Source organism: Balaenoptera borealis (genome assembly GCF_965194805.1).
Source record: "Balaenoptera borealis genome assembly, chromosome: 16".
In the NCBI taxonomy this organism is placed as follows: domain Eukaryota; kingdom Metazoa; phylum Chordata; class Mammalia; order Artiodactyla; family Balaenopteridae; genus Balaenoptera; species Balaenoptera borealis.
In genome coordinates this window covers 6393627-6418754 of record NC_138872.1, presented here as the reverse complement: position 1 = coordinate 6418754, position 25128 = coordinate 6393627, and the positions used below count along the sequence as shown (strand labels likewise).

The window sequence follows — 25128 nt, the reverse complement described above, 5'->3', positions numbered from 1 at the left end:
TTGACCACCGCACCACTAGGGAAGCCCAGTTTCTATTATCTTGACTTCATTCTCAGACCAGCCTTCCCTCGTGCTTGCAAAAAGGCTGCCCGGAGCTCCTGAGGCCACCGCCATGGAGATCTTTCCTTTGGCTTCCTTGTCAAACGTCTCATGGCCTCTCATTGGCTCTTTCTAGATCATCTGCCCATCCCTGACCAATCGCACTGGCTGAGGTGAAAGCAGAGTGCTGATTGGCTTAGGCCTAGGTCACAAGCCCCGTCCTCGGCCTGGAGGCTCAACTTGGGGAGACATGTGGGCTGGGAGCAGGGGCATGGAGGAAAGCGGGGGCACTTGTTTCCAGAGGAAGGACGGATGGAAAATGCGGAAGGGACACGAAATACCGTCTATATGAGAATGTAAAGTGAAAGCCTGGAGTGGTGGGGTTCATGCTCAGGGGTAGCTGGGGCCAGATCAGGGAGGGCCCAAAGGGAGGTGCTCGCAGCTTAGATGCAGGGGGCGGGGGTGGGGCGGTGTGGAGGATGTGAGCCAGCATGCCGGAGACAGCAAGTCGCACCTGTGGGCTGCCTGGCTCAGGTGGTGATGGTGGCCAGTGGTTTCCATCTTTGAGTCAATTCTTTCATCTTGACAATGAAAGAGTAGGAATGCTTCTTCTCCGGAGTTCCTTCCTTCATTGACTTGTAATCCACCCGGCATACTCAGAGGTCCACACACTTTTTCGGTAATTGGCCAGAAATAGTAAATATTTTGGGCTCTGAGGGCCATCTGGTCTCTGTCACATCTGCTCAACTTCACTGTTGTAGTGACAGCAGCCATATCATTCGCATATTGCCTGTGGCTGCTTTTGAGACAATATGTACCGCAGACTCTAAAATTCCTATCTAGCCCTTTACAGAAAATGTTTGCCAACCCTGTCGTATACTAGGAACGTCTTCCAAGTGAGTAAACACCCTTCCTCACCACCATTTTTAGTGACTGCATTTTGCTTCCCTTCCATAGACTTTTCCAAAGCTGCTCTCCTGAGGACATTTATTTCCCTGGCAAATGTTCTCAAAAATGAGTTTGTTAAGGAAGACACCTGAATTTGAGAAGCAGTGGGACAAGTGTCCCCAAAGCCCTGCCTGACTTCTCTCCCGGCCCAGCCCTGGTCTCTAAGCTCTGAAGGGCTGAAAAACGGACATTTTCTCAGGCATGTCTCCTGACTCAAGAACTTGCGGCTTTGCAAACCCATAAAGTAGGCCACATACTCAGGAAACCCACGGGCCCTGTCCTGATGGTCCAGGACAGTCCCTGCAGGTCCCTGCAACCTGGTCCCAACCACATCAAGCTGTGTACAAGGAGCTCCTTGAAAATTTTCCCCCTTAATTACAGTTTAAGCTGTGCTAAAGAATCTCTTGCTTGCCTGGGGTCATGATACATCAAACTGGGCAGGGGTCTTCTTGTTGAATCAAGGAGGTTCAATCAAGGATTCAAGACAGAAGCTTGAACCAGTTTTTCTAGTTCCCAGGCACCCTCCAGATTCTCCTCTGGGTTTACTTTTCTTAGGTAGAAACCTTACCTGGATTTGCAGGGAACATGGGGCTCTTTGTCATCCAGGACCCCTGGGGGCCCACGGGCAAGTTAATTGTTTGGAAAGTGTTGCCTCTTAGGCATTTCTTTTTTTCATAAAAGAGGAATTAGAGTCTTTGGGCCCTATAACCTTGGACTTCTGCCAAGTTTCCTCATAGCATTTTCACCTGAAAAAGATGAGCCTTTCCCCTCCTGAGCCAGGAGAGTGTTTCTTGTACCAACAGTGGTGTTTGAAAAGCCCAAACTCTCAAGCTTGGCTATACCCCTGCATTTATCATGTCAAACATCCCAAATGCAGGTGTCATCTCCCAACCAACTTTTAGATGGATTGGAAAAGCCAGAAAGAAGTAAGAGGCAACCATTATAATCATTTTTCAGATTTATAGCATTGCCTTTTTAAAAAATGTATGGGGGGCTTTGGAGTTTGTTTAAAATTTATTTTAAACTTTTTTTTTTTCCCTGTGGTTGTAAAATGATACATGGTCATTATAGAATTAGGAAATCTTAGACTGGGCAAACAAACAAACAAACATAGCCACCAGCCCACGGTCAAGGAGGTAAACATGAATAACCCTGTAGGACGAACTTGGGCCCCATATCATGCATTCTCCATGCAGTGTGGTGTTCAAAGACAGAGTCTTTCAAGAGAAATGAAAAACAGAAATATTGTTGTTTGTCGTTACAACAGGTACATGGAGAAATACACACATAACTCAACCCCCATGCAACCATTTTAAAATTAATTGTCCAACAAAAAGAGATCAAGAGGGAAATTTGGCCAATCCTGGACTATATGGATGATTGGTACCTTAAAGATATTCAGGCAGGTGATGAAATTCTTCATTTTATAGCTAGGCTTCTTTGCATCATAAATCAATGATTCCTAATTCTGAGGTTAGCCCAGGCGGGCTACATAAAAGTCACCTAGGTTGTTGATGAAAAAATATAGATTCCCACCTCCTTCCTTACCTGAGATTCTGATTCAGTTGATCTCACCTGGGAACCTGTGTTTCTAAACAAGCCCATGAGGTAATTCTTATATACAGCCAGGACTCAGGATAATCAATATGGAGTGTCAACATCCTTTCTCACCATCCTTTTAGTGTCTACCTCAAAGTCAAATCTCCTTCCCCAATGTCAAGGAATCTGATTGACTCTGCTTGGGTCACATGTCCCACTCCTGGACCAACCACTATGGCTAGTGAAATGAGACACTGTGATTGGCCAGATCTGGGACTTATGCCCTTCTCCATGGCCAAGAGGATGGGATATTGTGATTCACAGCAATGATGAATCATATGACAGATTCAAGGAGAAGTGTTTCCCCAAAGGAAGTGGCAAGGGCCCCTGCTGGGCATGTCATTCCAGGAATGCCTGAGTCTTGTTTTAGCCCAATCCACTCCTTCCCCTTAAGGTCCACCCACTACAAGAGGCAAAGGCAAATTAAAAGTCAGCTTTATTATTATTATTATTATTTTGGCCGGCGCTGCATGGCATGTGGGATCTTAGTTTCCCAACCAGGGATAGAACCCATGCCCCCTGCAGTGGAAACATGAAGTCTTAACCACTGGACCACCAGGGAAGACCAGCTTCATTATTATTAACTGGACTTTTGGCAGAACTCTGGTGATAAACTGAACTCTAATTGTTGATAAATAGGGGGGTACCTCTTGGCTTACATGTGAAGATGGAGAAAAAGGATAGCCTTTCATCTCCTGCCAACTGCCAGTCAACCTTCACCTGGCCACCAGGGGTGAATCACGCCAAGGGATGAGAAACAAGGATGTAGAACTTGAAAGCTAGAACTGCTGGGGTCAGGAGCTGCTGTTTTAAGTGACAGTGACCTGGCCCATTAGTAAATCATACTCAAGTGTCTTAGAATTTGACCCAATTAGATTTGTAAGTCTTCCTCCCTGAAGGGTAGGAGGGAGGAACTACAAGAGTTCAAGTTGAAAAATCCCAGGGAAGGGCTCTGATTGGCTCAGCTTGCGTCACATGGAAGAGACAAGGAGAGAGAACCCCAATATGCCCCCCTGCCAGAGAATTCTGGGTAAATAAACGATTCTTCCAAATACCTCCTTACTCATTTTAAGATGCTGTGACATAATAAGAAATACATATTTTGTCTCTGCCCCCCATTTCCAGGCACATAGCTCCTAAAACCCTTGGAATCTCTGGAGTGAAAAATGTCTTTTTGTATGCTAATGAGATGACTGGTGACTGGGGCTCCTGGGTAGCCTCAGGATGGGAGGCTGGGGTGGGGTTGGTTGCCAAGGGGAACCAACCACCTTTTTAGAGGGATGGAACTTCCAGCTCCACCCACTGGCCTTTGGGGAAGGGAGTGGGGCTGGAAGTTGAGTTAATACCTGGTTGCCAATGATTTACTCGATCGTACCTACATAATGGAACCTCCATAAAACCGGCTGAAGGATGGGATTCAGAGACCTTCTGGGTTGGTGAACACCTGGGGGTGCTGGAAGTGTAGGATGCCTGGAGAGGGCCAAAAAAAATAATAATAAAAATGTTTTTTTAAAATATAGACTGACAGTTCCTGAAATGCTAGTTTCTGAGAAGGAGGGGTTAGGCGTGGCAATGTACTTTAAATATGAGGGATTTGTCTTGAAGCAGTGTCTTCTTAGAATGCGCCCTCTTTATTTTGAGTGTATCCTTATTTGGATTGCCTTGCTATGGGGGTGCTGATGGAGATGGGGTGGGGGGGCGATATCCCCCAATAATAATAACCAAACATCATGCGGCACATAGGATGTTTCCTATGTACTTCATAAGCATACATTCATTTAAACCTCAGAATGACCCTATGAGGTAGGTCCTTTGCAACCTTTCTAAGGCTGCACAGTTAGCAAGAGTCATAGGACCTTGAGCATCGTGCCCTCCTTGCCTTCAGAGAGGCTTGGATTCTGGCTTTGCAGCTCCCTGACCAGGCAAGCTGGGGTGCTTACCATTCTTTAGCCTTGGTCCTCCAGCTGCAGAACAAGGGTAATTCTGGAGTCGTTGGGCAGCGATGAAAGCACCTGGCTTCCGTGCACCCCAGAGGAAAGTTGTGATAGTTATGCTGACCTAGAGCTGGAGCGGGCCTGGTGCCAGGGTTCGGGTTTGGTTGCATCTCCAGACTGAGCTGAGGTTCTGTGCAGGGAGCAGCTGCCAGCGTCCCTGCCCGCCTGCACACAGCGTGGCTGCATATGGAAGGATGGAATAAGTCACTCTGGAAGCTTCTCCCCTTCAAACGCCTGACATTAAGGAATCTTCCTCCTTTGCTCTCATTCTCTCCTCCCCTCCTCCCTTCCTCCCTCCCCCTCCCCCCTTTTTTTCTTTAAATTCCCAATGTCAGTTGATGCCTTTTCAAAAGAACCTAACTAAGCAGGACAGGCAGTGTGAACGCAGGCACTAGGCAGGATTAAGGGAAGATTAAGATCCTTTGTGAGTTTCTCCTCTTCCCTGCAGAGACAAGACCTGAAGTGTTGCTAAAGAATCCCCCTGGAAACCACTTTCTCTGGGGCCTCATTTGGATTGCCTCTGGCTGGGTGGAGCTCCCACGTGTACAGCCTTCACGGGGAGCGAGCCGCCAACCTCGGAGCGGGTGAGCCAGGGCGTTCGCCTTGGGTTGGGTCTCCATTCTGGGGCCAAGTCGACTCATCTCTGGGGCCAGTTGCTTCAGACCTCAGAGACAAGCCACGTCCTGCCAAGAGACATCTGCTTCCCAAATGCAGGGCCCAAGGGTGCGGTCCTGCGGGCATCCCTGCCTGCTCCTTCCTGGGTCCCCTTCTTCCTCCGTTTCTCCTGGTTTATGGAGGAAACATACAACCTGCTCTTCTGACCTAAGGCCGATCCCCCATCTTGCTCCAGGTCCCACCCTTTGTGACTTTCTCCAGGATTTCAGGTCCTTAATTATTCTCTCCATTCTCCCAAATTTTCCATTTCTCTCTCCCCCTGCATCTCATCAGCCTGCGGCACTGCTTCCTTATTAAAACGAGAACAGAACACTCTGACCTCTGTGAGCCCCACCTGTGTCCACCCTCATTTATCTGTTTTCCTTCACAGACAAACTTTTCTCCATGTCCTCAGTTCCCACCCGTTCTCCAGCCCCCTGCCCCACCCCCGGCTTCTCTCTCACCAGGGGCACCTACAACCATGTTACAATATACAAAGGACCTGCTCATGTCCTCATGTGATGAGACTTCGTAGCTGCACTCCACACAGCTGACCACTTTTTTCTTCCAGAAGCTCCCTCCTTTCCTTCCTTCCGTGACACGCTTGTGGTTTCTCAGCCTCTGTCATGGGCCCCGCTCCTCCCCGCCCTCTAAATGCTGGGTTCCGCATGGCTCGCCCTAGTCTACTTCATCACTGGGCTCTCACGGGATGACCTCATCCACCGCCAAGGCTTTAAATGTGACCTGGCGGCTGAGGGCTCCCACACTTACCCTCGGGTCCTGCTGTCACCTCACAGATTGATCGCCTACCTGACACCCCTACTTGGATGTCTCGTGGGCTTTCCACACTGAACGTGTCCAAATGAAACCTCGCGTTGTCTTCTGCCCCACCTGTTTCCGCCCCAGGCCTCCTCAGCTCCAGGAATGGTACCGCCCTTCAACCCAGACGCCCGAGCCGACACCCTTGCCTCTTCTTCTTCTTCCTCCCTTAAGCTCCCATCCAATCAGCCACCGGCTGTCAATTCCAACCCCACTTTCTTCGTCCTCACTTTGCCACCTGAGGCCAGGCCACAGTCAATGCCCTCCTGGGTGATGTGACAGTCTCCTGCATGATCCCCAGCCCTCATTTCTCACACTGCTGCCCTTGGCATCTTTCTAGAACGAAAGTCGAATCAGGTCAGTCCCCGCTTAAAGCCATTTCATGCTCCCTAGGGCTCTGAGGGGAGGTCTAACTGCCTTAACTCAGTTTACACAACCCTTCAGAGCCTGGCCCCTCGCTGCCTGTCCCGACTCCAGGGCCACCCCCGCAGGGTGCACTCTGTGTCCCTGATATGCTGACAGGCTCTCGGGTTCCAGAATGTTCTTTCCACTCCAGGCCTTTGCACTTGCTGCTGCCTTCTTGGTCTACCCTTCCCTACCCTGCTCCCCACCTCTGGTTAGGTCCTACTCATCCTTCTGGCTTGACTTAAATGTCCCTTCCTCCAGGAAGCCCTCCCTGTCTCATCCTCCCCAAACAAAACAAAATCAAATCAGACCTAAAAACTGAGCCATAAGCTCCTTTCTTCCCTGAGGAGGGATCACAAAAGCTGTGTTTGCACAACAAGCACACCGCTTTTACTTGCCTTCCTTGTTACAGGTTCATAGAAATGAGGTCTAAATATAAACAGTTGTATAGCACTAGAAAAACACAAATCTTGGGACTTCCCTGATGGTCCAGTGGTTAAGAATCCACCTTCCAATGCAGGGGACACGGGTTTGATCCCTGGTTGGGGAACTAGGATCCCACGTGCCATGGGGCAACTAAGCCCGCGCGCCACAATGACTGAGCACGTGAGCCGCAACTGCAGAGCCCGCATGCCACAACTACAGAGCCCATGCGCTCTGGAGCCCACACGCCACAACTACTGAGCTCATGCACCACAACTAGAGAGAAGCCTGCTCACCGCAACTAAGCGCCAACGCAGCCAATAAATAAATAAATAAATATTTAAAGAAAAACACAAATCTTTACCTGATATGTGACTGATGTGATTAGCTGATTGGGACAGATCATCAGAAAATGAAATAAAAGCAGAGACTTGATTAATAAAAAGTATACCTTGCTCACGTAAAAAGATACTTAACTGGGTTTTATAGAAACCGAGTTCTTTTCTTCCACATGGGTGGTCAGTTATTCCAGTGATAGATTACAGAATTGGCTTCTGCCTTTCACATATTAAATCACAACACCATCTTCTGGAATTGTAAACACATCCTTGGCTAGATTTGTTTCATTCATATCATAATTATCATCGTCGTCACTTAGGATGGCTTGAGAAATGGAGGAGGAGGCTGGCTATAGCATATTTTGACCCCCCTTGGCCTCACTATGAGTTGTATTCCAAGTGTTTGGCCCCTACTAGGGGCTGGTTCAATACCGATGAATGAATGAGTGAGTGAATGAATGAAATCACTCTCAAACCAGAGTTCCAGGTTTCATGTTGTTGGCCTCCAGCTGTTAATTTCAGCACACACACAAGACCAAGCATGGCTCTTGCTCTCCAAATCATGGAACCATCGGATGACAGGATGGCAGGGTCCCCGGAGCACCCATGGCCCTTCTCCGAATGCATCAGTTGAGCTGGCTGAGCCATCGCACCGATCAGGCAGGCTGCAGGCTGGGTGGGAGAAAGCGTAGCGGGAGGGCACAGTGGCCAGGTCATACGCAGGCCTGTGGATTTTATTCTCAGTATGGTGAGAAGCCCTTGGGGAATCAAACACATCACCTGATCTGATTTCCTTTTTGTTTGCTTTGCTTTTTTAAAGATCACTGCAAACCTCTGGAAAACCAGATCCAGGACTGGAGAAAGTAAAGGTAGGAGAGTGTAAACACACAATTGTGACACCAAAGGAGGCCCTCCCCACCCTTAATGGCAATGCCTAGAGTCAGATCGCCATCTTGTGGTCAAGCCTAGAAACTGCACCCTCCCGTCTTAGTTTCCGGTGCTCCTCGCAGTGGAGGGGCCTGGATTCGGACCCCCAGTGACTTGTCCTACCAGAGTCTGGGGTCTAAAAGCCTATGTTCAAGTCCTGGTTTGACCACCCCCAGCTGTATGACCAAAGAGGATTCAGGTTTCTTTATTTTTTTAATATAGATTTATTTTATTTATTTGTTTGTTTGTTTTTTGGCTGTGTTGGGTCTTTGTTGTTGCGCGTGGGCTTTCTCTAGTTGCGGCGAGCGGGGGCTGCTCTTCGTTGTGGTGCGCGGGCGTCTCGTTGTGGTGGCTTCTCTTGTTGCGGAGCACGGGCTCTAGGCGCGTGGGCTTCAGTAGTTGTGGCACACGGGCTCAGTAGTGGCGGCTCACGGGCTCTAGAACGCAGGCTCAGTAGTTGTGGCGCACGGGCCTAGTTGCTCCACGGTATGTGGGATCTTCCCGGACCAGGGCTTGAACCTGTGTCCCCTGTATTGGCAGGCGGATTCTTAACCACTGCGCCACCAGGGAAGCCCGGATTCAGGTTTCTTATCTGAATCGTGGAGGTAGCAATGCTCTCATCTCTGTGGGTAAAGACCCAACAAGAAATGAGATTGTCGCTGTCACAGGCTTTTGTAAGCTCTCCTATCTGTGGTTGATGGGTATTGCTTTCGGAGGGTGCAGTAAGAACGTCTTTCTTCAGGGTTACCTTAAGACGAGAACATAAGCTGTCTGGGTGGTTTGGACGTTTAGCACTGGAAGGGGTTTGGGAATCGTTAGGTGTGACCTCCTTGTTTCAAAGAGGAAGAAACTGAGGCTCAGGAGAAAAGAAAGCAGAAGCCGAGACTTTCCAAGGCTCATATTGTAGGACTCGGCCTTCCTGCTTCTTGGTTTAGCAGTGAGTCGAAAGCTCTGGCTTCAGACCAGGACCCTGGAGGGCAGAAGGTCCCAGGTGGCACCGCAGAACGGGGTTCAGGAATGTGGCCAGTGAGGACGGAAGTCGCGGCCCTTTAGAAGCGGCATCTTCAACGTGCTGATAAAGAGGCGCCCAGGGAACCTGGGAGTGGGGCTGGGGGCTCCGGGCAGCGCCCGGGTGTACAGAATTTCCGACGTGTAGTGAAGACCTTGCCCCAAACCCCGTTACTTTACAGAAGGGGAAACTGCGGCCCAGGGGGAGGGGAGCGGCCCTGCCCTCGGCCGGGCAGAATTTTCACTGGCTGCTCCATCCCAGCAAACTGTACGGCTGCGGGCCTGGCCCTTTGTCCGATTCTGACCAAATACCTGTTCTCTTAGAGGGATCATGGAACTATGCACTTTACTGCCTTATTATTCTGTTGAATCCTCCCAGCAGCCCTGCAAATGGGTTTCTTCCCATTTTGCTGATGAGGAGACCAGGGCTCAGGGAGATGGTGTGATGCGGGAGGTCCAGAGTTGAACCCGTCTCTGCTCAACTCAGGAAACTGGGTTCACAGCCACTAATGTGTACAGTGTCACCAGGAGCTGTGAGCTCTCGGGGGAGGGGGCGTGTTATAAAGAGGTGGTGAGGGGGGAATGTCCTCTCCTAGGAGGGCGTCTTCAGAGATTACTTAGATCTCTGTGACCCAGAGCAAGCCATCTGCCCCCACTCACTGCTTTGTAAAAAATGAGATCAAGGGCACCAAACGGTGGGCATAAGGCTCCTGCCTCAGTTCCTGACACACAGTCAGGACCCAAATAAAGGCATTTTCCTCCGTGGATCCCACCCACCCCTCAGCTGCTCCCCACCCCCAGCTGCTTTAGAACCCAGATGGGACTTCCCTGGTGGCGCAGTGGTTAAGAATCCACCTGCCAATGCAGGGGACGCAGGTTCGAGTCCCGGTCCAGGAAGATCCCGCATGCCGCAGAGCAACTAAGCCCGTGCGCCACAACTACTGAGCCTGCGCTCTAGAACCCGTGCTCTGCAACAAGAGAAGCCACCGCAATGAGAAGCCCGGGCACCAAAGAAGAGTAGCCCCTGCTCACCACAACTAGAGAAAGCCCATGTGCAGCAACGAAGACCCAACGCAGCCAAAAAACAAAAACAAAAAAAAAGAACCCAGGTGAATGAAACCTCCAAAGATGGGAAGGACGGAAGTGTGAAAGCCTCTAGGGATTCTTCTTACCCGCTTAAGAGTATGCCTGTGGCAAGAGGAGCAGGGACATCCCTTGCTGGAAATACCCCAGCTCCCTGAGGGGCAGTGGCGACCCCATCATTTAATGGAGAACAAAAACCTGCCCCAGGAGTTCTGAGTGGGGCAGGAGGGGCAGATGCCGTCTGAGGCTCCTTGGGCCTGAACCCCCAACAGAGGCAGGTCCCAAACCTGAGCTGCTTGGTGGGCCGACCTTCCCGGAGCGTCCAGATGCTGGGCTACCTGGTGTCCACTCCCAGCCTGGGCCTTGGGTCATCCTCACCAGAGTGTCTTTGGCCCTATGGACACGAAAGTCCCAGTTTGACTCTGCCGTTGTTTCTGCATTTCCTTCCAAGTATTACTACCTAAGCCTGGGGATCAGGAACAGTAGGGATCCTTTCACAGACTGCAGACTGGACCTGGGAGGAAGGTTCTCAAAGAATGAACAAGTCAGGGGACGAAGAGTGATGAATCTGGGCGCTTGCTTTCTCGCCCCACTGTCTCTAGGTTCTTTGGAACCCGGGGTCATCTTTTACCTCCCACAGTACCTCGTGCCTGTCTTAGACTGGTTATCTATCTCTGGGGTCCAGTTGAAGGTCTTTGTGGGGCCCAGGTAGCCAAACTTTACTCAGTGCCGCCCCACAAACCAGAAATCACTTTAAAATGCACCCTCTGCACACATTAAACAGATGTTCTGTGGTGTAAATGAAAAGATATTTTATAACTGAGTTTTGCCAGGAACAAATTGTTCACTTTGTCCTTGTGATGCAGATTTCATTATGTTTAAGTCCAATGCTATATAAAGAAAACCCCAAATATCCTATATGTTTGTAAATTTAAAGACAAACCTGTAAGTAATTCATGAGTGAAAGAAGAAGGGGCAAGATAGGGAAGGGATTGAGTGGTACAAACTACTATGTATAAAAAAAAAATAAGCCACAAGGATATATTGTACAACACAGGGAATATAGCCAATATTTTATAATAACTTTAGAGTATAATCTATAAAAATATTGAATCACTTTGTTGTACACCTGAAACTAATATAATATTATAAATCAACTATACTTCAATTTTAAAAAAAGAAACTGGCAAAAAAAAAGAGGAAGTCATAATATAAGTGAGAGTATTATAACTAAACAGCAATGAAAATCCTATCTAGTTAAACTTGTGGATTCAGCTACGGTAGTAACTATAGGGAAATATATGGCCTTAAGTGCACATATGTAATAAAGAAAAAAGGCTAAAATTAATAAGCTAAATATCCAATGCAACAAATTAGAGAAAAGACATCAGAATAAACCCAAGGAAAATGGGAGGAAGAAAAGGATAAAAATAATAAAAATGAATTAGAATCAACTCAGAGTATCACAAACCAAAAATTGGCTATTCAAAAATAAAAACAAATAGGTAAAACCCTGATGATATTACTTATAGGGAAAGAAGAAGATGTAAGTTTTAGGAATGAAAAGAAGTACACTACAGATATTGCAGAGGTTAAAAAGTAAGCCAACACTTAGAAGCAGATTTATACCAATACATTAGAAAATTTAGAAGACACTGTCAATTTTCTGGGAAAATATAACCTTACAAAACCACTTAAGAGGACTGCAGTAGACCTGTATTTGTTACATTGCATCAGTAGTTTAAAGTACAGTGAACAGAGACTCTGCAGGACTCTGCTGATTTCACAGGAAAGTTCTTAAAAAACCCAGATAATTCCTATATTATTCCAGAGGATAAAAAATGAAAGAAAACCATTCAATGCATTTTTATGAGGCTAGGTTTACCAGAGACAAATCTGTGAAAAAGAAAAACCATTGTCAATATTTCTTGTGAACATAAATTAAAAAATCCATATACATAAAGTATCATCCAGTCAAATGGAAGTCAATATGTAGACTGTACATGAGGATGGAGGCCCATGGAACAGGGTTGAGTAGCAGTCCAGCAGGGGTTTGTGTCTACCTAATGAGGGTGTCCTGAGAGCCAGTGGCCCAGTGGTTCAGGAGGTTTGCTGAACACAGAGCACAGGGGACTCAGAAAATAAGTAAATATACTGAGAATAATGGGATCCATGTATCTTACTTTAAGGGAAAGGAGGTCCAAATATGCAAGGAAGGAATACTGGAATGAATCCTATGGAACTGAATTAGAATTGGAAGGATTAATATGAATGCATGTTTTTCCAATGTAAATAAATATAGATGTATCTGTGTACATGCACACACACACACACACACACACACACACACACACTCCCTGCCTTTGCCCACTAAGAGGGCCTGGGAGCAGCACCATCCCAAGAGCAATGAGCCCATCTAGCACCCAGATATTGGTTTCTAAATACTGCTCTGCACTAAAAGAAGCCAGGACTCCATGGAGAACGGGATGGTTCCAGGGCCGAGGCAGGAAAAGAACAAGATGATCCTGAACTTTCTTTTTATGCTAAGGAATCACTCAAAGACTGATGCAATCATATCAAAAGCCACTAAACCTGTCTTGAACCGACTCCCACTTCCAAACCTGGGACAACAAGAACTTCAAAATAAGTAATGACAGAAATGGATTAAAACCCACTGAATAAAATAGGAATCCTTGAGTTCACACTGACATAAGTTTTAATTTATTTATTTTATTATTTATTTATTTTCAGCTGCGTTGTGTCTTCATTGCTGTGCGCGGGCTTTTCTCTAGTTTCGGAGAGCAGGGGCTACTGTTCGTTGTGGTGCGCAGGCTTCTCATTGCAGTGGCTTCTCTTGTTGGGGAGCACGGGCTCTAGGCGTGCGGGCCTCAGTAGCTGTGGCACATGGGCTCAGTAGTTGTGGCATGTGGGCTCTAGAACGCAGGCTCAGTAGTTGTGGCATGTGGGCTCTAGAACGCAGGCTCAGTAGTTGTGGCGCATGGGCTTAGTTGCTCTGCGGCATGTGGGATCTTCCCGGACCAGGGCTCAAACCCGTGTCCCCTGCATTGGCAGGTGGATTCCCAACCACTGCGGCACCAGGGAAGCCCTGACATAAATTTTAAAATGAATAAATAAATGAGGAAAACAGGAAGCTCTTCCTAACACTACAATGCAAACTAATTAAATGTAGAGAGAATGATGGAATTAGAATATTACTCTTTGGCAGTCATCATAGAAATAATTCAGACAAGGTACATCCATGGATGCTAAAATTAGTGGGTGAAAGTAGAATAGGAATGGGAAATTAAGTATCTCCCCCTGAAATACTTATTAAATACAGAAGAAGAAAAGTAACTTTACTGTGGAGGAACTTGACCAAAGCATCTTAATCAAGAGATCAGTGCTCACATCCTCAGTCACGGGACAAGTTGAAATCATGTGCTACCTGATAGGAGACAAGGAGAGGAGCACAGCATCCCTTCTGTGAAATTCCAGGCAGACATGTAACCAGAGTCTCATCATAGGAAACAGTGGATGAACTCAAATTGAGGGTCATTCCGCAAAATACTTGTCCCATAATCTTCAAAGATGTTAGGGTCATGAGAGTTGAGGAAAGACTGAAGAAATTCTCCAAATGGAAAAGACGGAAGAGATAAGACAACTGGGTGCGAAGTGTGATCGAGTTTGGATCCTTTCGATATAAAGGACAGCATTATTAGGATGACTGGCAAAACTCTGAACGAAAAGTATATGCAGGCTAAATCTAGCAAAAGAAGTGTAAAATCTTTATAAAGAAAGTATAAAACTTGACCAAAGGGCATAAACTTAGGCTTCAATCAATGGGAAAATATCATGATTGTGTTGGCTTGGTAATGAGTTAATTTTCCTCGACTGGACGTCATTTCCCACAGTTCCCTTCCCCATATGTTTATGGTTAGGATGGCCCTAGAGATTCCGGTTCAAGGCTTGGCAGAAAGCAGCAGCCTTATGGTTTTTTATGCTCATACAACTGGACCACAGTCACCAGGCTCTTCTGTAGCTCATGTACCTTGTCACTCACCTGCTGACATACCCCTGCCCGACTCAGCATGGGGCCAGCTCCCTCTGCCTATGTTGGGCTCATGTATGGGCTTCTTTGCTTACAGGTACCCATTGGACTCTGACTTCCCAGAGGCCAGGGACCTCCTTGATTTTCCTCCAGGTGTTCAGCAGCAGGGCCCCTGGTCTTGGGCAAAGACCTTCGCACACAGTGAGTGGGCTTTTAGGATTGTCAGTTGAATATTAACTGAGCACCCAGAGTTGGCTCCATTCTTGATGATAGTGTCAGGCACAGCTCTTGAGTTCTGGCTCACAGGGCCCCGAGCCCACGGACCTCCAATCCTAGACTAGTGGTTCTCAAAGTGTGGTCCTTAGACCTGCAGTATCAGCACCACCAAATTCCTGCCCACCCCTCCCCCTCAAGAACTACTCAATCAAAATCAGAAGCTCGGGGGTTATGCCTAGCAATCCACCATTTAACAATCCCTCCAGGCAATTCTCATGCACATTAACAGTTGAGAAGAGCATTGAGAACACTTGAGTTCTAGAGTTTAGGAAGACCGCCAATAAGGGTAGTTGGGTTAATTCCCAGCAGGAAGAAGGAAGAGAGTTTTCTGAGGCCCACTGTCATTCCCAAAGGGATCGGGCATTTCCAGTCGCCCACGTGGGGAGCTGGACCCCGCAGATGGTGCATTTAAGGCTCAAGTCAGATTTTCCCCTTTTAAATCTCTGCTTTCTTGATTTATTTTTATTTTTCCAAGTAGGACTTCATATGATTTATTGGATAACCATTTCTTCTTTCACTGGTAGGAAAATGATACCCTTTATCATATACCAAATCTACATGTATAGTTAGGTGTTCCCTATTTGAATTTTTAAATGTTTCAATCTATTGAATTTTTTATCTTTGAACTAGAATCATATTGTTTGTTTCAGAAAACAAATTGTTTTATTTTGTTTTCAGAAAAAATCTTTTTTTTTTGAATAATGCTAAAAATGAGTATCGTTATTTCAAAAGTATTTGAGCACGTCAGTTATATCTCAATACAACTGAAAGAAAAAAATTGTTTGACAACGTTGAAATAACAGCCAGTAATTTCCCACCCCTCCACCCGCTCAATCTCAGGCCCAGAGGCTAAGGTCTGGGTTAGGGTTCCCAGTAGGATTAGGGAACAAGAAACCAGTGGAGATGCCAGCATTTCAAAGAGAGTGTGCCCAGCCTGGGGACCAGAAATGGGGATGTTTGCATCTTTCCCCCAAACTTCCGGTGGTCCTGACCCTCTTCTTGGGAGGGTGGAGCCTCCGGCGTTTGAAAGGGCACCTCCGTCCTCCACCAGTCCCACCGTGGCTGGTGTGGCTCCAGAACAGACACTGGCAGCGTTGCACGCACGTCGCACATCGCAGTATCTGCCTCGGTGGTGCCTGGGAAGGTCACCGATCCCCATTTTAGAAAACAGTGTTGAGGGACTTCCCTGGTGGCTCAGTGGTTAAGAATCCGCCTGCCAATGCAGGAGACTAGGGTTCGAGCCCTAGTCCGGGAAGATCCCACATACCGCGGAGCAACTAAGCCCGTGCGCCACAACTACTGAGCCTGCGCTCTAGAGCCCGTGAGCCACAACTACGGAGCCCATGTGCCACAACTACTGAAGCCCGTGCGCCTAGAGCCTGTGCTCCACGACAAGAGAAGCCACCGCAATGAGAAAACCCACGCACTGCAAGGAAGAGGTGCCCCCGCTCGCCGCAACTAGAGAAAGTCCGCGCGCAACAATGAAGACCCAACGCAGCCAAAAATAAATAAATAAATAAATAAAATTGAAAAAGGAAACAGTGTTGATACCTAGACTGAGCGAGAGGCACGTCCGGAGCCTGAGAAGAAACAGCGACCGTGGAGAAGGAAGGTCGGGCCCAAGGGGCTTCAGCTCCCTCAGGACCCCCTCCCCCAGATCAGAGACAAACATGGCATGTATCCTTGGAAAGCATTTTTTCAGGATATACAACTGGTTGTGTGAATTAAGAAATGAAGTGTCGGAAGGATGTGTTATGTACCAATGGCAGACAGCAGTGGCGTAACTGAGATTCACCTGGTTATCCCAGTAACTCACGCTTTCCAGTCTAGCCTGAGAAAACGAACAGTAGAGCAGTTCCCCAGCTCCTCCATTTCTAACCTCAACGCTGAGATGTATTTATTAAGCACCTGCTCTGTGCCAGGCACTGCACTGGGCTCATTGCACAGTAGCTCTCGTTTTATCAGCACAGTAACTTTACAAGGCAGTTATCTGTATCATCCTTGTTTTATAAATGGAAAGACTGAAGCTTAGAGGGTTACTTAGTAACTCAGCCAACATCACCCAACCTGGAAGTGGCAGGGGAGGGATTCAAACCCAGGTAGTCTAGTGCCAGACTGTGTTCTAGCTCCTCTGCTGTTCTCTGCTGGTCACTCTCACATAGTTTGTCTCTTGAATGTTTGGCGTATTTGTTTCTTATGGCTGCTGTAACAAATTACCATAAATTCAGGGACCTAAAACAGCACCTATGTATTCTCTTACAGTTGTGGAAGGCAGAAGTCTAAAATGGGCTGGCAGAGCTGTGTGCCCCCTGGAGGCTTTAGGGGAAAATCCATTCTTTACCATTTCCAGCTTCTAGAGGGTGCCTGCATCCCTTGGCTCAGGGCCCCTTCCTCCATCTTTAAAGCCATCACCCCAACCTCTGCCTCCGTCATCACATCTCTTACTTCTGACTCTCATCTCCTGTCTCCCTCTTATAAGAATCCTTGTGATGACATTGGGTCCATCCCGACAATCCAGGATGATTTCCCACCTCAAGACCCTTAATCACGTCTGCAAAGCCCCTTTTGCCGTGTAAGGTGACATATTCACAGGTTCCGGGGATTTGGATGTGGATATCTTTTGGAGGCCATCATTGTGTCTAGCACATTTGGTTACTTCCATTTTGTAGAATAATAACAAAAAGCATTTTAAATGCCTTCCTAGACCTTAATTCCACTGGTTTAATTCCACCAGAAAAACCTGCCGATCGAGCAAAGCTGGGTTATTATACCTCCTGCAGTAAAGGAAAACGCCACTTCAACAAAGTCTCAAATTAGGGAAATTAGGGAATGGTATTTATAGGGCTTTAGGGCCCTGGTTGGGTGATTTTAAAGCAGTTTTGCAAGGCAGCAAACTGGTTGGAATCGGGCAGTTTCTGACACAACAGCTTTGGAATGGTGGGCCCAGGGAGGTGGAGTTTTCAAAGCAGAGCTGATGCATAATCTTATCTTCCAGAAGCAGATATTTCGTGGAACCGGCAGCAAGTGACTTTTACCTGATCCCAGTATTGCTTAACACGGGGATTATGTGAGTTTTAGTTCTCACTAATTACAATAGTAATAGTTCCCATTTTTTGAAGGTCCTCCTACAGCCAGACAACTTGAATACATTTTGGCAAGGACAACAACCCTAAAGGCAAGTATTTCAGCCTAATCTCAGGATAGCATAATAATCCCCCTCATGGATTTGGGAGTCAAAAAGTCCTGCATAAAAATCCTACCTCGGGGCTTCCCTGGTGGCGCAGTGGTTGAGAGTCTGCCTGCCAATGCAGGGGACATGGGTTCGAGCCCTGGTCTGGGAAGATCCCACATGCCGCGGAGCAACTAAGCCCGTGCACCACAATTGCTGAGCCTGCGCGTCTGGAGCCTGTGCTCCGCAACAAGAGAGGCCGCGATAGTGAGAGGCCCGCGCACCGCGATGAAGAGTGGCCCCCACTTGCCGCAACTAGAGAAAGCCCTCGCACAGAAACGAAGACCCAACACAGCCGTAAATAAAATAAATAAATAAACCCAAAGTTAAAAAAAAAAAAAAAATTCTGCCTCCTGCAAATATGGGCAGTTTCTTCATCTGTAAAATCAGGATAATGCTTCCTGCTCTGAGCGTGAAGGCGAGTATGCAGTGCTACGGCCGGTACACACCGTGTGTTCACAGGAGCAGGGGTCAAGCATCCTTGTTCGCCCACAGTAGACCTGGGTCATGCCTGGTCTCCCAGCATCATTATTAAAAGTGTCCTTTTTTTTTTTTTTTTTTGCTGCACTGTGCAGCTTGCAGGATCTTAATTCCCCGACCAGGAATCAAACCCAGGCCCCCTGCAGTGGAAGCTCAGAGTCCTAACCACTGGACCACCAGGGAATTCCCTAAAAGTGTCCTTTTATTATTCTCAAAAGCGTCCTATAGATGAAAAATTATATGGGCACTGTTCAATATAGTGAAGCTATGGTTATTTTTTCCACTCTGTAGGTGAAAGAGGGAAGTTCAGAGAGGTTAGGTGATCAGCTCAAGGCCACACTGCTGAGTGGGCAGAATTCGCCACGTCCGAGGTGCACGGCTGGCCAGGTGCTGTTCCTTCTGCCTGGAGCACCGCCCCCAACCTAAGCCCAACCCAATGCCACCCTTTGTGACTGTATATTTGTGTGATGTTTTAATTAAATCCATCCCCCCTAGTAGATCAGGAGCCCCATGGAAGCCAGATTGAGGTCAGTCTCATTAGTGACTGTACATTAGTGCCTAGAACAGAGGGAGCGCAGTGGGTCCTCCACAGAGGTTTGTCATTTGCATGCAGATGATCAGCTCGCTGCCTTATGAGTATTCCAGAAAGGGTGTAACTGTAAGCAAGGCAGCTTTTCTCTTCCTGAGATCCAGGCTCTCAGGAGCCGCCCCAGAGTTCTGGGAAGGCCCATCACCCCAGCCGGAAGAGTGCACTCAGTAGCAGACAAGACCTGCTCCCACTGTTCATCGGGGAGCCTCCCTGTAGATACCCAAGAACTGGTGAATAACAGAGCTTTCGTCATACTTCCACCTGAAACGGCTCTGATAACCATCCATCTTCCACAGTAGGGTAGACACAGGAAGTAGGAGAAACTGTGCCCGTGCACCGGGCTCTCTTGGGTATGGTTTATACACTAGGCTGACCCCAAATGTCCCCAGCGAAAAGGATTGTTTTCCTGTAATTACCGTACTTTGGGCTTGGCCCTCACAAAGACACCGCCTCCAATTAGCTGGGATTTCTTGGCTCTGATAAAACAGTGTCTCCTCTTAATAGTAACAGATGTCAAGGAATGCTTTAGACCTTGGTCTTCCCTACAGGGGAGGAAATTAACATATATATGTATATGTACTTACTTAGATTCAGGGAATATATGATCATGGTATTAAAAGTTCCACCACCGTAGAAGAGTTTTAACAAGACAAATCTGAGCTGACCCCGTGACTCAGCAGTTTCAATTCCTGGGACCTCATCTTCAGAAACAAGCATCGGGATGCTCCTTTTATCTCTCTTTGTAACGACAGGAAAAACTGGAATAACCTAAGGGTCCATTAAGGGGGAAGAGGTTCAGCAGGGTGCATCCATACAATGGAATGTCTCCCAGGTGCTTAAAATAATGAGGCAGAAGCCAAAGATGACATCAAGGACTGTGGAGAGAACAAAGCCAGTGTTAAGTTATATGTGTTTGTGAATCGATACTCAGATGAGAGCCTAGAAATGCAAATGAGTTAAGTCTCTTCCCCCTCCGGAATTTAAAAAAAGATTGTATTCAAGTATTACTCGGGTCATTTAAAAAACACACACAGCATTAAAACGAACAAGGAAGTAGCAACTTTCAACAGTGGACGTTAGCCCAGCACAATACCACAATTCTAGCAGGTAAATGCTGGTGTTAGCAGCTCAGCTGCTTCCTTGGGAAAGTTAGACGGTTGTGCCAGAGCTGGGCAACAGGAGTACTACATTAAAATTAAAATCTCACCCAGATCCCTCTAAAAAAAGCTGAAAAATCAACCCCAACCCCATTCTGCATCAGATGAAAAGTCTTAACTATGTCAGGGGTTCCCATTCTTGGCATTGCTGACATTTGGGGCAAGAGACCTCTTGGTGGTGGGGAGAGGGGGTGGTGTCCTATATATTGTAGGATGTTTAGCTGTGTCCCTGGCCTCTACGCACTAGATGCCTACAGTAAACACCACCGCCCCCCAGCTGTGACAACCAAAAATGTCTCCAGACATTGCCCAATGTGCCCTGGGGGCGAAATCCGCCCTCATCCCCGCCCCTGGCTGAGAGCCGCCTGACTAGCGTGATCTGTGTTCAGGTTTCCTTGAGATCTTCCTGATTGGCATCTCCTGAGCTGGGGGAATTACTAACATCGACCCCTTTGACTCTCAGAAACGCCCTGTCTGATAAAACATGTAGTCACCCTGGCTCTGCCCCTTCTCCCCACAAAAATGCACCGATGTTTGTGACCTCATCCTCCTGACCTTTGGCCCCCAGTCCCCTTGGGGGATAAAGAAATTAATACTTACTCGTAACTAACGCTTACTATGAGCCTCAGTCAGAAGCATCTTTAGTTAGATTGCCACCTCACTCTTATTTCACGGTCCACTTGTATTTTTCAACTTTTCCTTAAGGCCAAAGTAAAACTGGGAAGCCGTGAGGAATGGGCAAAGCGCTGTAAGGTATTTGAATGAAGTTCCTTTGAGGATTTCAGCCAGTTCTAGGTTTTTACACTTTAAATACATTTTTTTTTTTTTTTTTTTGAGATCTCAGCACTGCTAGAGGGTGAGGGTTCCTCTTGCAATTCTATGAATAAATACAGAGTGATTGGATGTGTCAGGCACAGAAGTAATCCCTAGGGGTACAGCAGTGGACCACGGACAGGCCCCCCACGTCCTGGGGCTCTTATGCTGGAGTCAGGGCATGGGGTGTTGATATTGACCAACAGGCAATAAATAAGAAAACTGACAAATAAATGAAACACTGCAAATTGTGATCATTCAAATACCCCTCGGGAGGTTCCGCCGACCCTCCCACCTGCCTTATTCTCTTCCCTGGTGCTTGGCATCTCCTGACCTTCTCTGTATTTGACTCATTAGTTTATTAGGTCCTTTCAGTGGAACGGAAACCCCAGGAGGACAGGGGTTTTGGTCTGTTTTTTTCCCTGCTCCATCCTTAATGCCCAGAATAGCGTTGGGCACGTAGTACACGCTCCATAAATAGTTATGAAATGAAAGGTGGGGAAGAGACAACTCGGGGCAGAGCCGGGAATCACAGGGTGGAGGGACATCGTGGACCCAGGTGACGGGGGTGGGGTGGGGGAGGCCAGTTTGAGAAGATGACGCATCTGACTCAACCCTGGTCCGAGAGGGGACCAGTTAGTCAGGCCTTCTCAGGGGCCGATGCTACGGAACCGTACATGCTGAACACACCACAAAGCGAGTCCCCCTTTTTTTTTTTTTTTTTTTTTCCGGCTGCATTGGATCTTCGTTGCTGCGTGCGGACTTTCTCTGGTTGTGGCGAGCGAGGGCTACTCTTCATTGCGGTGCACGGGCGTCTCATTGCGGTGACTTGTTGTGGAGCACAGGCTCTAGGCGTTCGGGCTCAGTAGTTGCAGCACGTGGGCTCAGTACTTGTGGCGCGTGGGCTCAGTAGTTGTGGTGCACTGGCTTTGTTGCTCCGCGGCATGGGATCTTCCCGTACCAGGGATCGAACTCGTGTTCCCTGTACTGGCAGGCGGATTCTTAACCAATGAGCCACCAGGGAAGTCCCGTGAGTCCCATTTTAAAGTCAAGGCTGCCACTTTGGACGCTCATTAGGGGCTTTGCAGATACTGCTTCTCACCCCTCCCTTCCCCAAACCCCAAGAGGTTGAGCATGTTGTTTCCATTTTAGATGTGTGGAAACTGAGGCACGAGAGGTGAGGGAACTTGCTAGTGGGGGATGAAGATGGGACCGCAGGCCTCCCTCCCTGCACGGACCTGGGCAGCGTGTGGGCCCGACGGCCTGGTCCAGGCTCTCTCAGCCTCTTGCTGGCTCTGACGTTGACCACGCCCCTGGCCTGACAGAGCAGAGCCTGGGAAGGAGAAGGTGAGGCACTCAGATAGGCAGACACAGCCGGCTGGGGGTCCTCATCTCCAGTGGAAGGGTCACGGCCACCCAGAAGCTCCACTGACTTGTTGGCACCCCAGGCTGGGCACAGCTGGTCACCTCTTGCTCCCTAATCCCGCTGGGAACTCTAATCCAGACCTCTGGGAGGTGGAATTAGATAGGGAGTGGGAAATTGTACCCTTTATCTGTTGTTTCAAATTCATTTACCATAAACATATATCCTTTTTTTTTTTTTAATATTTATTTATTTATTTGGCTGCTTCGGGTCTTAGTTGCGGCACATAGGATCTTCGTTGCGGCATGTGGGACCTTTCCCTGTGGCACGCAGGCTCACTAGTTGTAGCGCTCAGGCTTAGTTGCCCTGCTGCATGTGGAATCTTAGTTCCCCGGCCAGGGATTGAACCTGTGTCCCCTGCAGTGGAAGGCAGATTCTTAACCACTGGACCACTAGGGAAACCCCATATATTTTTTCTTTTATAATACTGATGATTCCAGTCTTTAACCAAAAAGTAAAATAATCTAGTACTAGAAAAGCAGACAACTCAATAGGAGTTTGAGAAATGGCAAAAGGTATCAGTTCCCATTAGCAGAGAAAGAATTGATTATTCAAAAAAATATTAATCAAAGACTTAAAAAAATGATGCATCATTTTTTAGTCCCAAAGAAGGACAGATACAGCCAGGAAGATGTATAAGGTGAAGTCATAGTAAAAAATAGTAGAAAGAAAAGAGAAACGATGACTCAAACACCAGGACTATGAAGAAAAAGGTGGACACGTTTACTATGTAAGAATTTCAGGGCTTCCCTGGTGGCACAGTGGTTGACAATCTGCCTGCTAATGCACGGGACACGGGTTCGAGCCCTGTTCTGGGCAGATCCCACATGCCGCGGAGCAACTAGGCCCGTGAGCAACAACTACTGAGCCTGCGCGTCTGGAGCCTGTGCTCAGCAACAAGAGAGGCCGCGATAGTGAGAGGCCCGCGCACCGCGATGAAGAGTGGCCCCCGCTTGCCGCAACTAGAGAAAGCCCTCGCACAGAAACAAAGACCCAACACAGCCAAAAATAAATAAGTAAATAAATAAATTAATTAATTAAAAAAAAAAAAAGAATTTCAAATGTGAAATATTTCAAGCATGAAGCAAGAAGAGGGGATAATAAATATCACGGCTTCCTGCTCGGCTCCTGTCTCACAGAGGACAGCAGAGCGCATTGAAACCTCGGGTGGTCTTCCGTAGCCACCCCACCTGTGAACTGTCCCGAATTTGTAAGAGATGTTTTTTCCTCCCCTCCAGCCTCAGTAGTGGCTGACAATGATGTACATTCAGTGCCGGCCTGTGTTAAGCTCCCCATGTAGATCACTTTATTTACTGGTCAAACGTGATGACCTTGGGCACCTTGGTGCTGCCCATGTGACAGATGAAATGACCGAGGCCAAGGTGCCAATCTGGAGAGTCCTTATTAAGAGGCGGCCTTGGCCACTCACTCATTAATAATCTGCATTAAACACTTGTGTTTGAGTTGATCTTTCATAATTTTTTACCACACAGATTCGGGGAGAGTGGGTGCTGGCCTACATCCTGTCCTCGGTTGCATCCACTCCCCAGGTGGGTGCCTGGATTGACCGTGGGCAACATCAAGGCAGGGAAGAGCCACAATTCAGGTTCTGGGTCAGAGCTCTCCTGCTGGGAATTAGCCCATTTACCTGAACTGGAGACCAGGTTTGTGCTGCCTTTTACCCAATATTTTTTTTTGGCCACGCAGAGCAGGGACCTTAGTTCCCCAGCCAGAGATCGAACCCAGGCCTCCTGCCGTGGAAGTGCGGAGTCCTAACCACTGGACCACCGGGAAATCCTCATTACCCAATACTCTTGAACTGAACATTGACCGGCTCAGATTCCTTTTAGCACAAGGCCTGGAACGTGGAGGTTCTTACTGAAATAAGGAAGAGGAGGAGACAGTCTCTGTACTCAGGGAGGCCAGAGTCTGGTGGGGAGACCCACAAGGAAAGAATCACAGAGGAGCCCCTCCCCCCGAGAGGGTGGGAGCTCCCCTGTGACTGAACATCCCGGGTGCAGAGGGCAAGGGTGGGCTGCGGTGGGAGGGGGCAGGGGGCAGAGCTGAGTCTTGTGCTAAGGCCATTTCTGTTGGGCTTTGATGTCCTTGCTTGTGTGTTCGGTCTTATTTTTTTTTAATATTTATTTGGCTGTGCCAGGTCTTAGTTGCATCATGCGGAATCTTTAGTTACGGCATGGCATGTGGGGTCTTTTTACTTGCAGCATGCGAGATCTTTTTTTTTTTTTTTTTTAGTTGCGGCATGCATACTCAGTTGTAGCATGCATGTGGGATCTAGTTCCCTGACCAGGGATTGAACCTGGGCCCCCTGCATTGGGAGTGAGGAGTCTGGACCACCAGGGAAGTCCCTGTTTGGTCTTATTTTTCATAAAATAATTTTTTCTTCCAGTTTTATTGAGATGCAGTTGACATACAGCCCTGTATAAGTTTCAGGTCTACAGCATCGTGATTTGACTTACATCCATCATGAAATGATTTACCATGAGAAGTCTAGTTACCATCTGTCACCATACAAAGAGATTCCATTATTAATGACTATCTTCCCCATGCTGTATATCATCCCCAGGACTCATTTATTTTGTAACTGGAAGTTTGTACCTCTTAAATAAAAACCAAAATAATTGGGTTTTAATTATAAAAGTAAGACATGTCCATGATCCAAATAAATCAATGTACAAGACCACACAAAGAGAAAATAAAAAGTAGACACTTTGATGCCCATGTCACTCACCTCCCGATTTTATTTCCTATGATTTTGTAAATTTTCAAGTATTTGATTCACAGTTAATTTGCAAAACAGATGATCACATGCCATGCTTATCCCCAAGCCTGGGGCAGCCCCCCTTGGGAAGCTGTGT

General features: G+C 47.5%; 2 long non-coding RNA genes across 5 annotated transcripts in view; one reads left to right on the top strand and one right to left on the bottom strand.

Moving 5' to 3' along the window:
* The window catches only part of LOC309612978, a 48917-nt gene that overhangs the window by 3442 nt on the left and 20347 nt on the right, over positions 1-25128 (top strand). Inside the window, exons 2-3 of one of the 2 annotated variants that reach the window (XR_014235441.1) lie at positions 5029-5164; positions 8040-8088. This is a non-coding gene — a long non-coding RNA (uncharacterized lncRNA). Of the gene's footprint in view, positions 1-4753; positions 5165-8039; positions 8089-25128 lie in introns of those variants that run through there. The other variant, XR_014235442.1, reaches the window with a different exon arrangement.
* Positions 1918-6215, bottom strand: LOC309612980. Of its 3 annotated transcripts, none has more exons than XR_014235444.1 (4): positions 6006-6215; positions 4527-4760; positions 3962-4056; positions 1918-2204 (listed from the first exon to the last, which is right to left on the bottom strand). It is a non-coding gene; the product is annotated as an uncharacterized lncRNA (long non-coding RNA). The 3 variants fall into 3 exon arrangements; XR_014235445.1 differs by having other exon boundaries at positions 4645-4760; positions 6006-6212; XR_014235446.1 differs by lacking the exon at positions 6006-6215 and adding an exon at positions 5737-5981.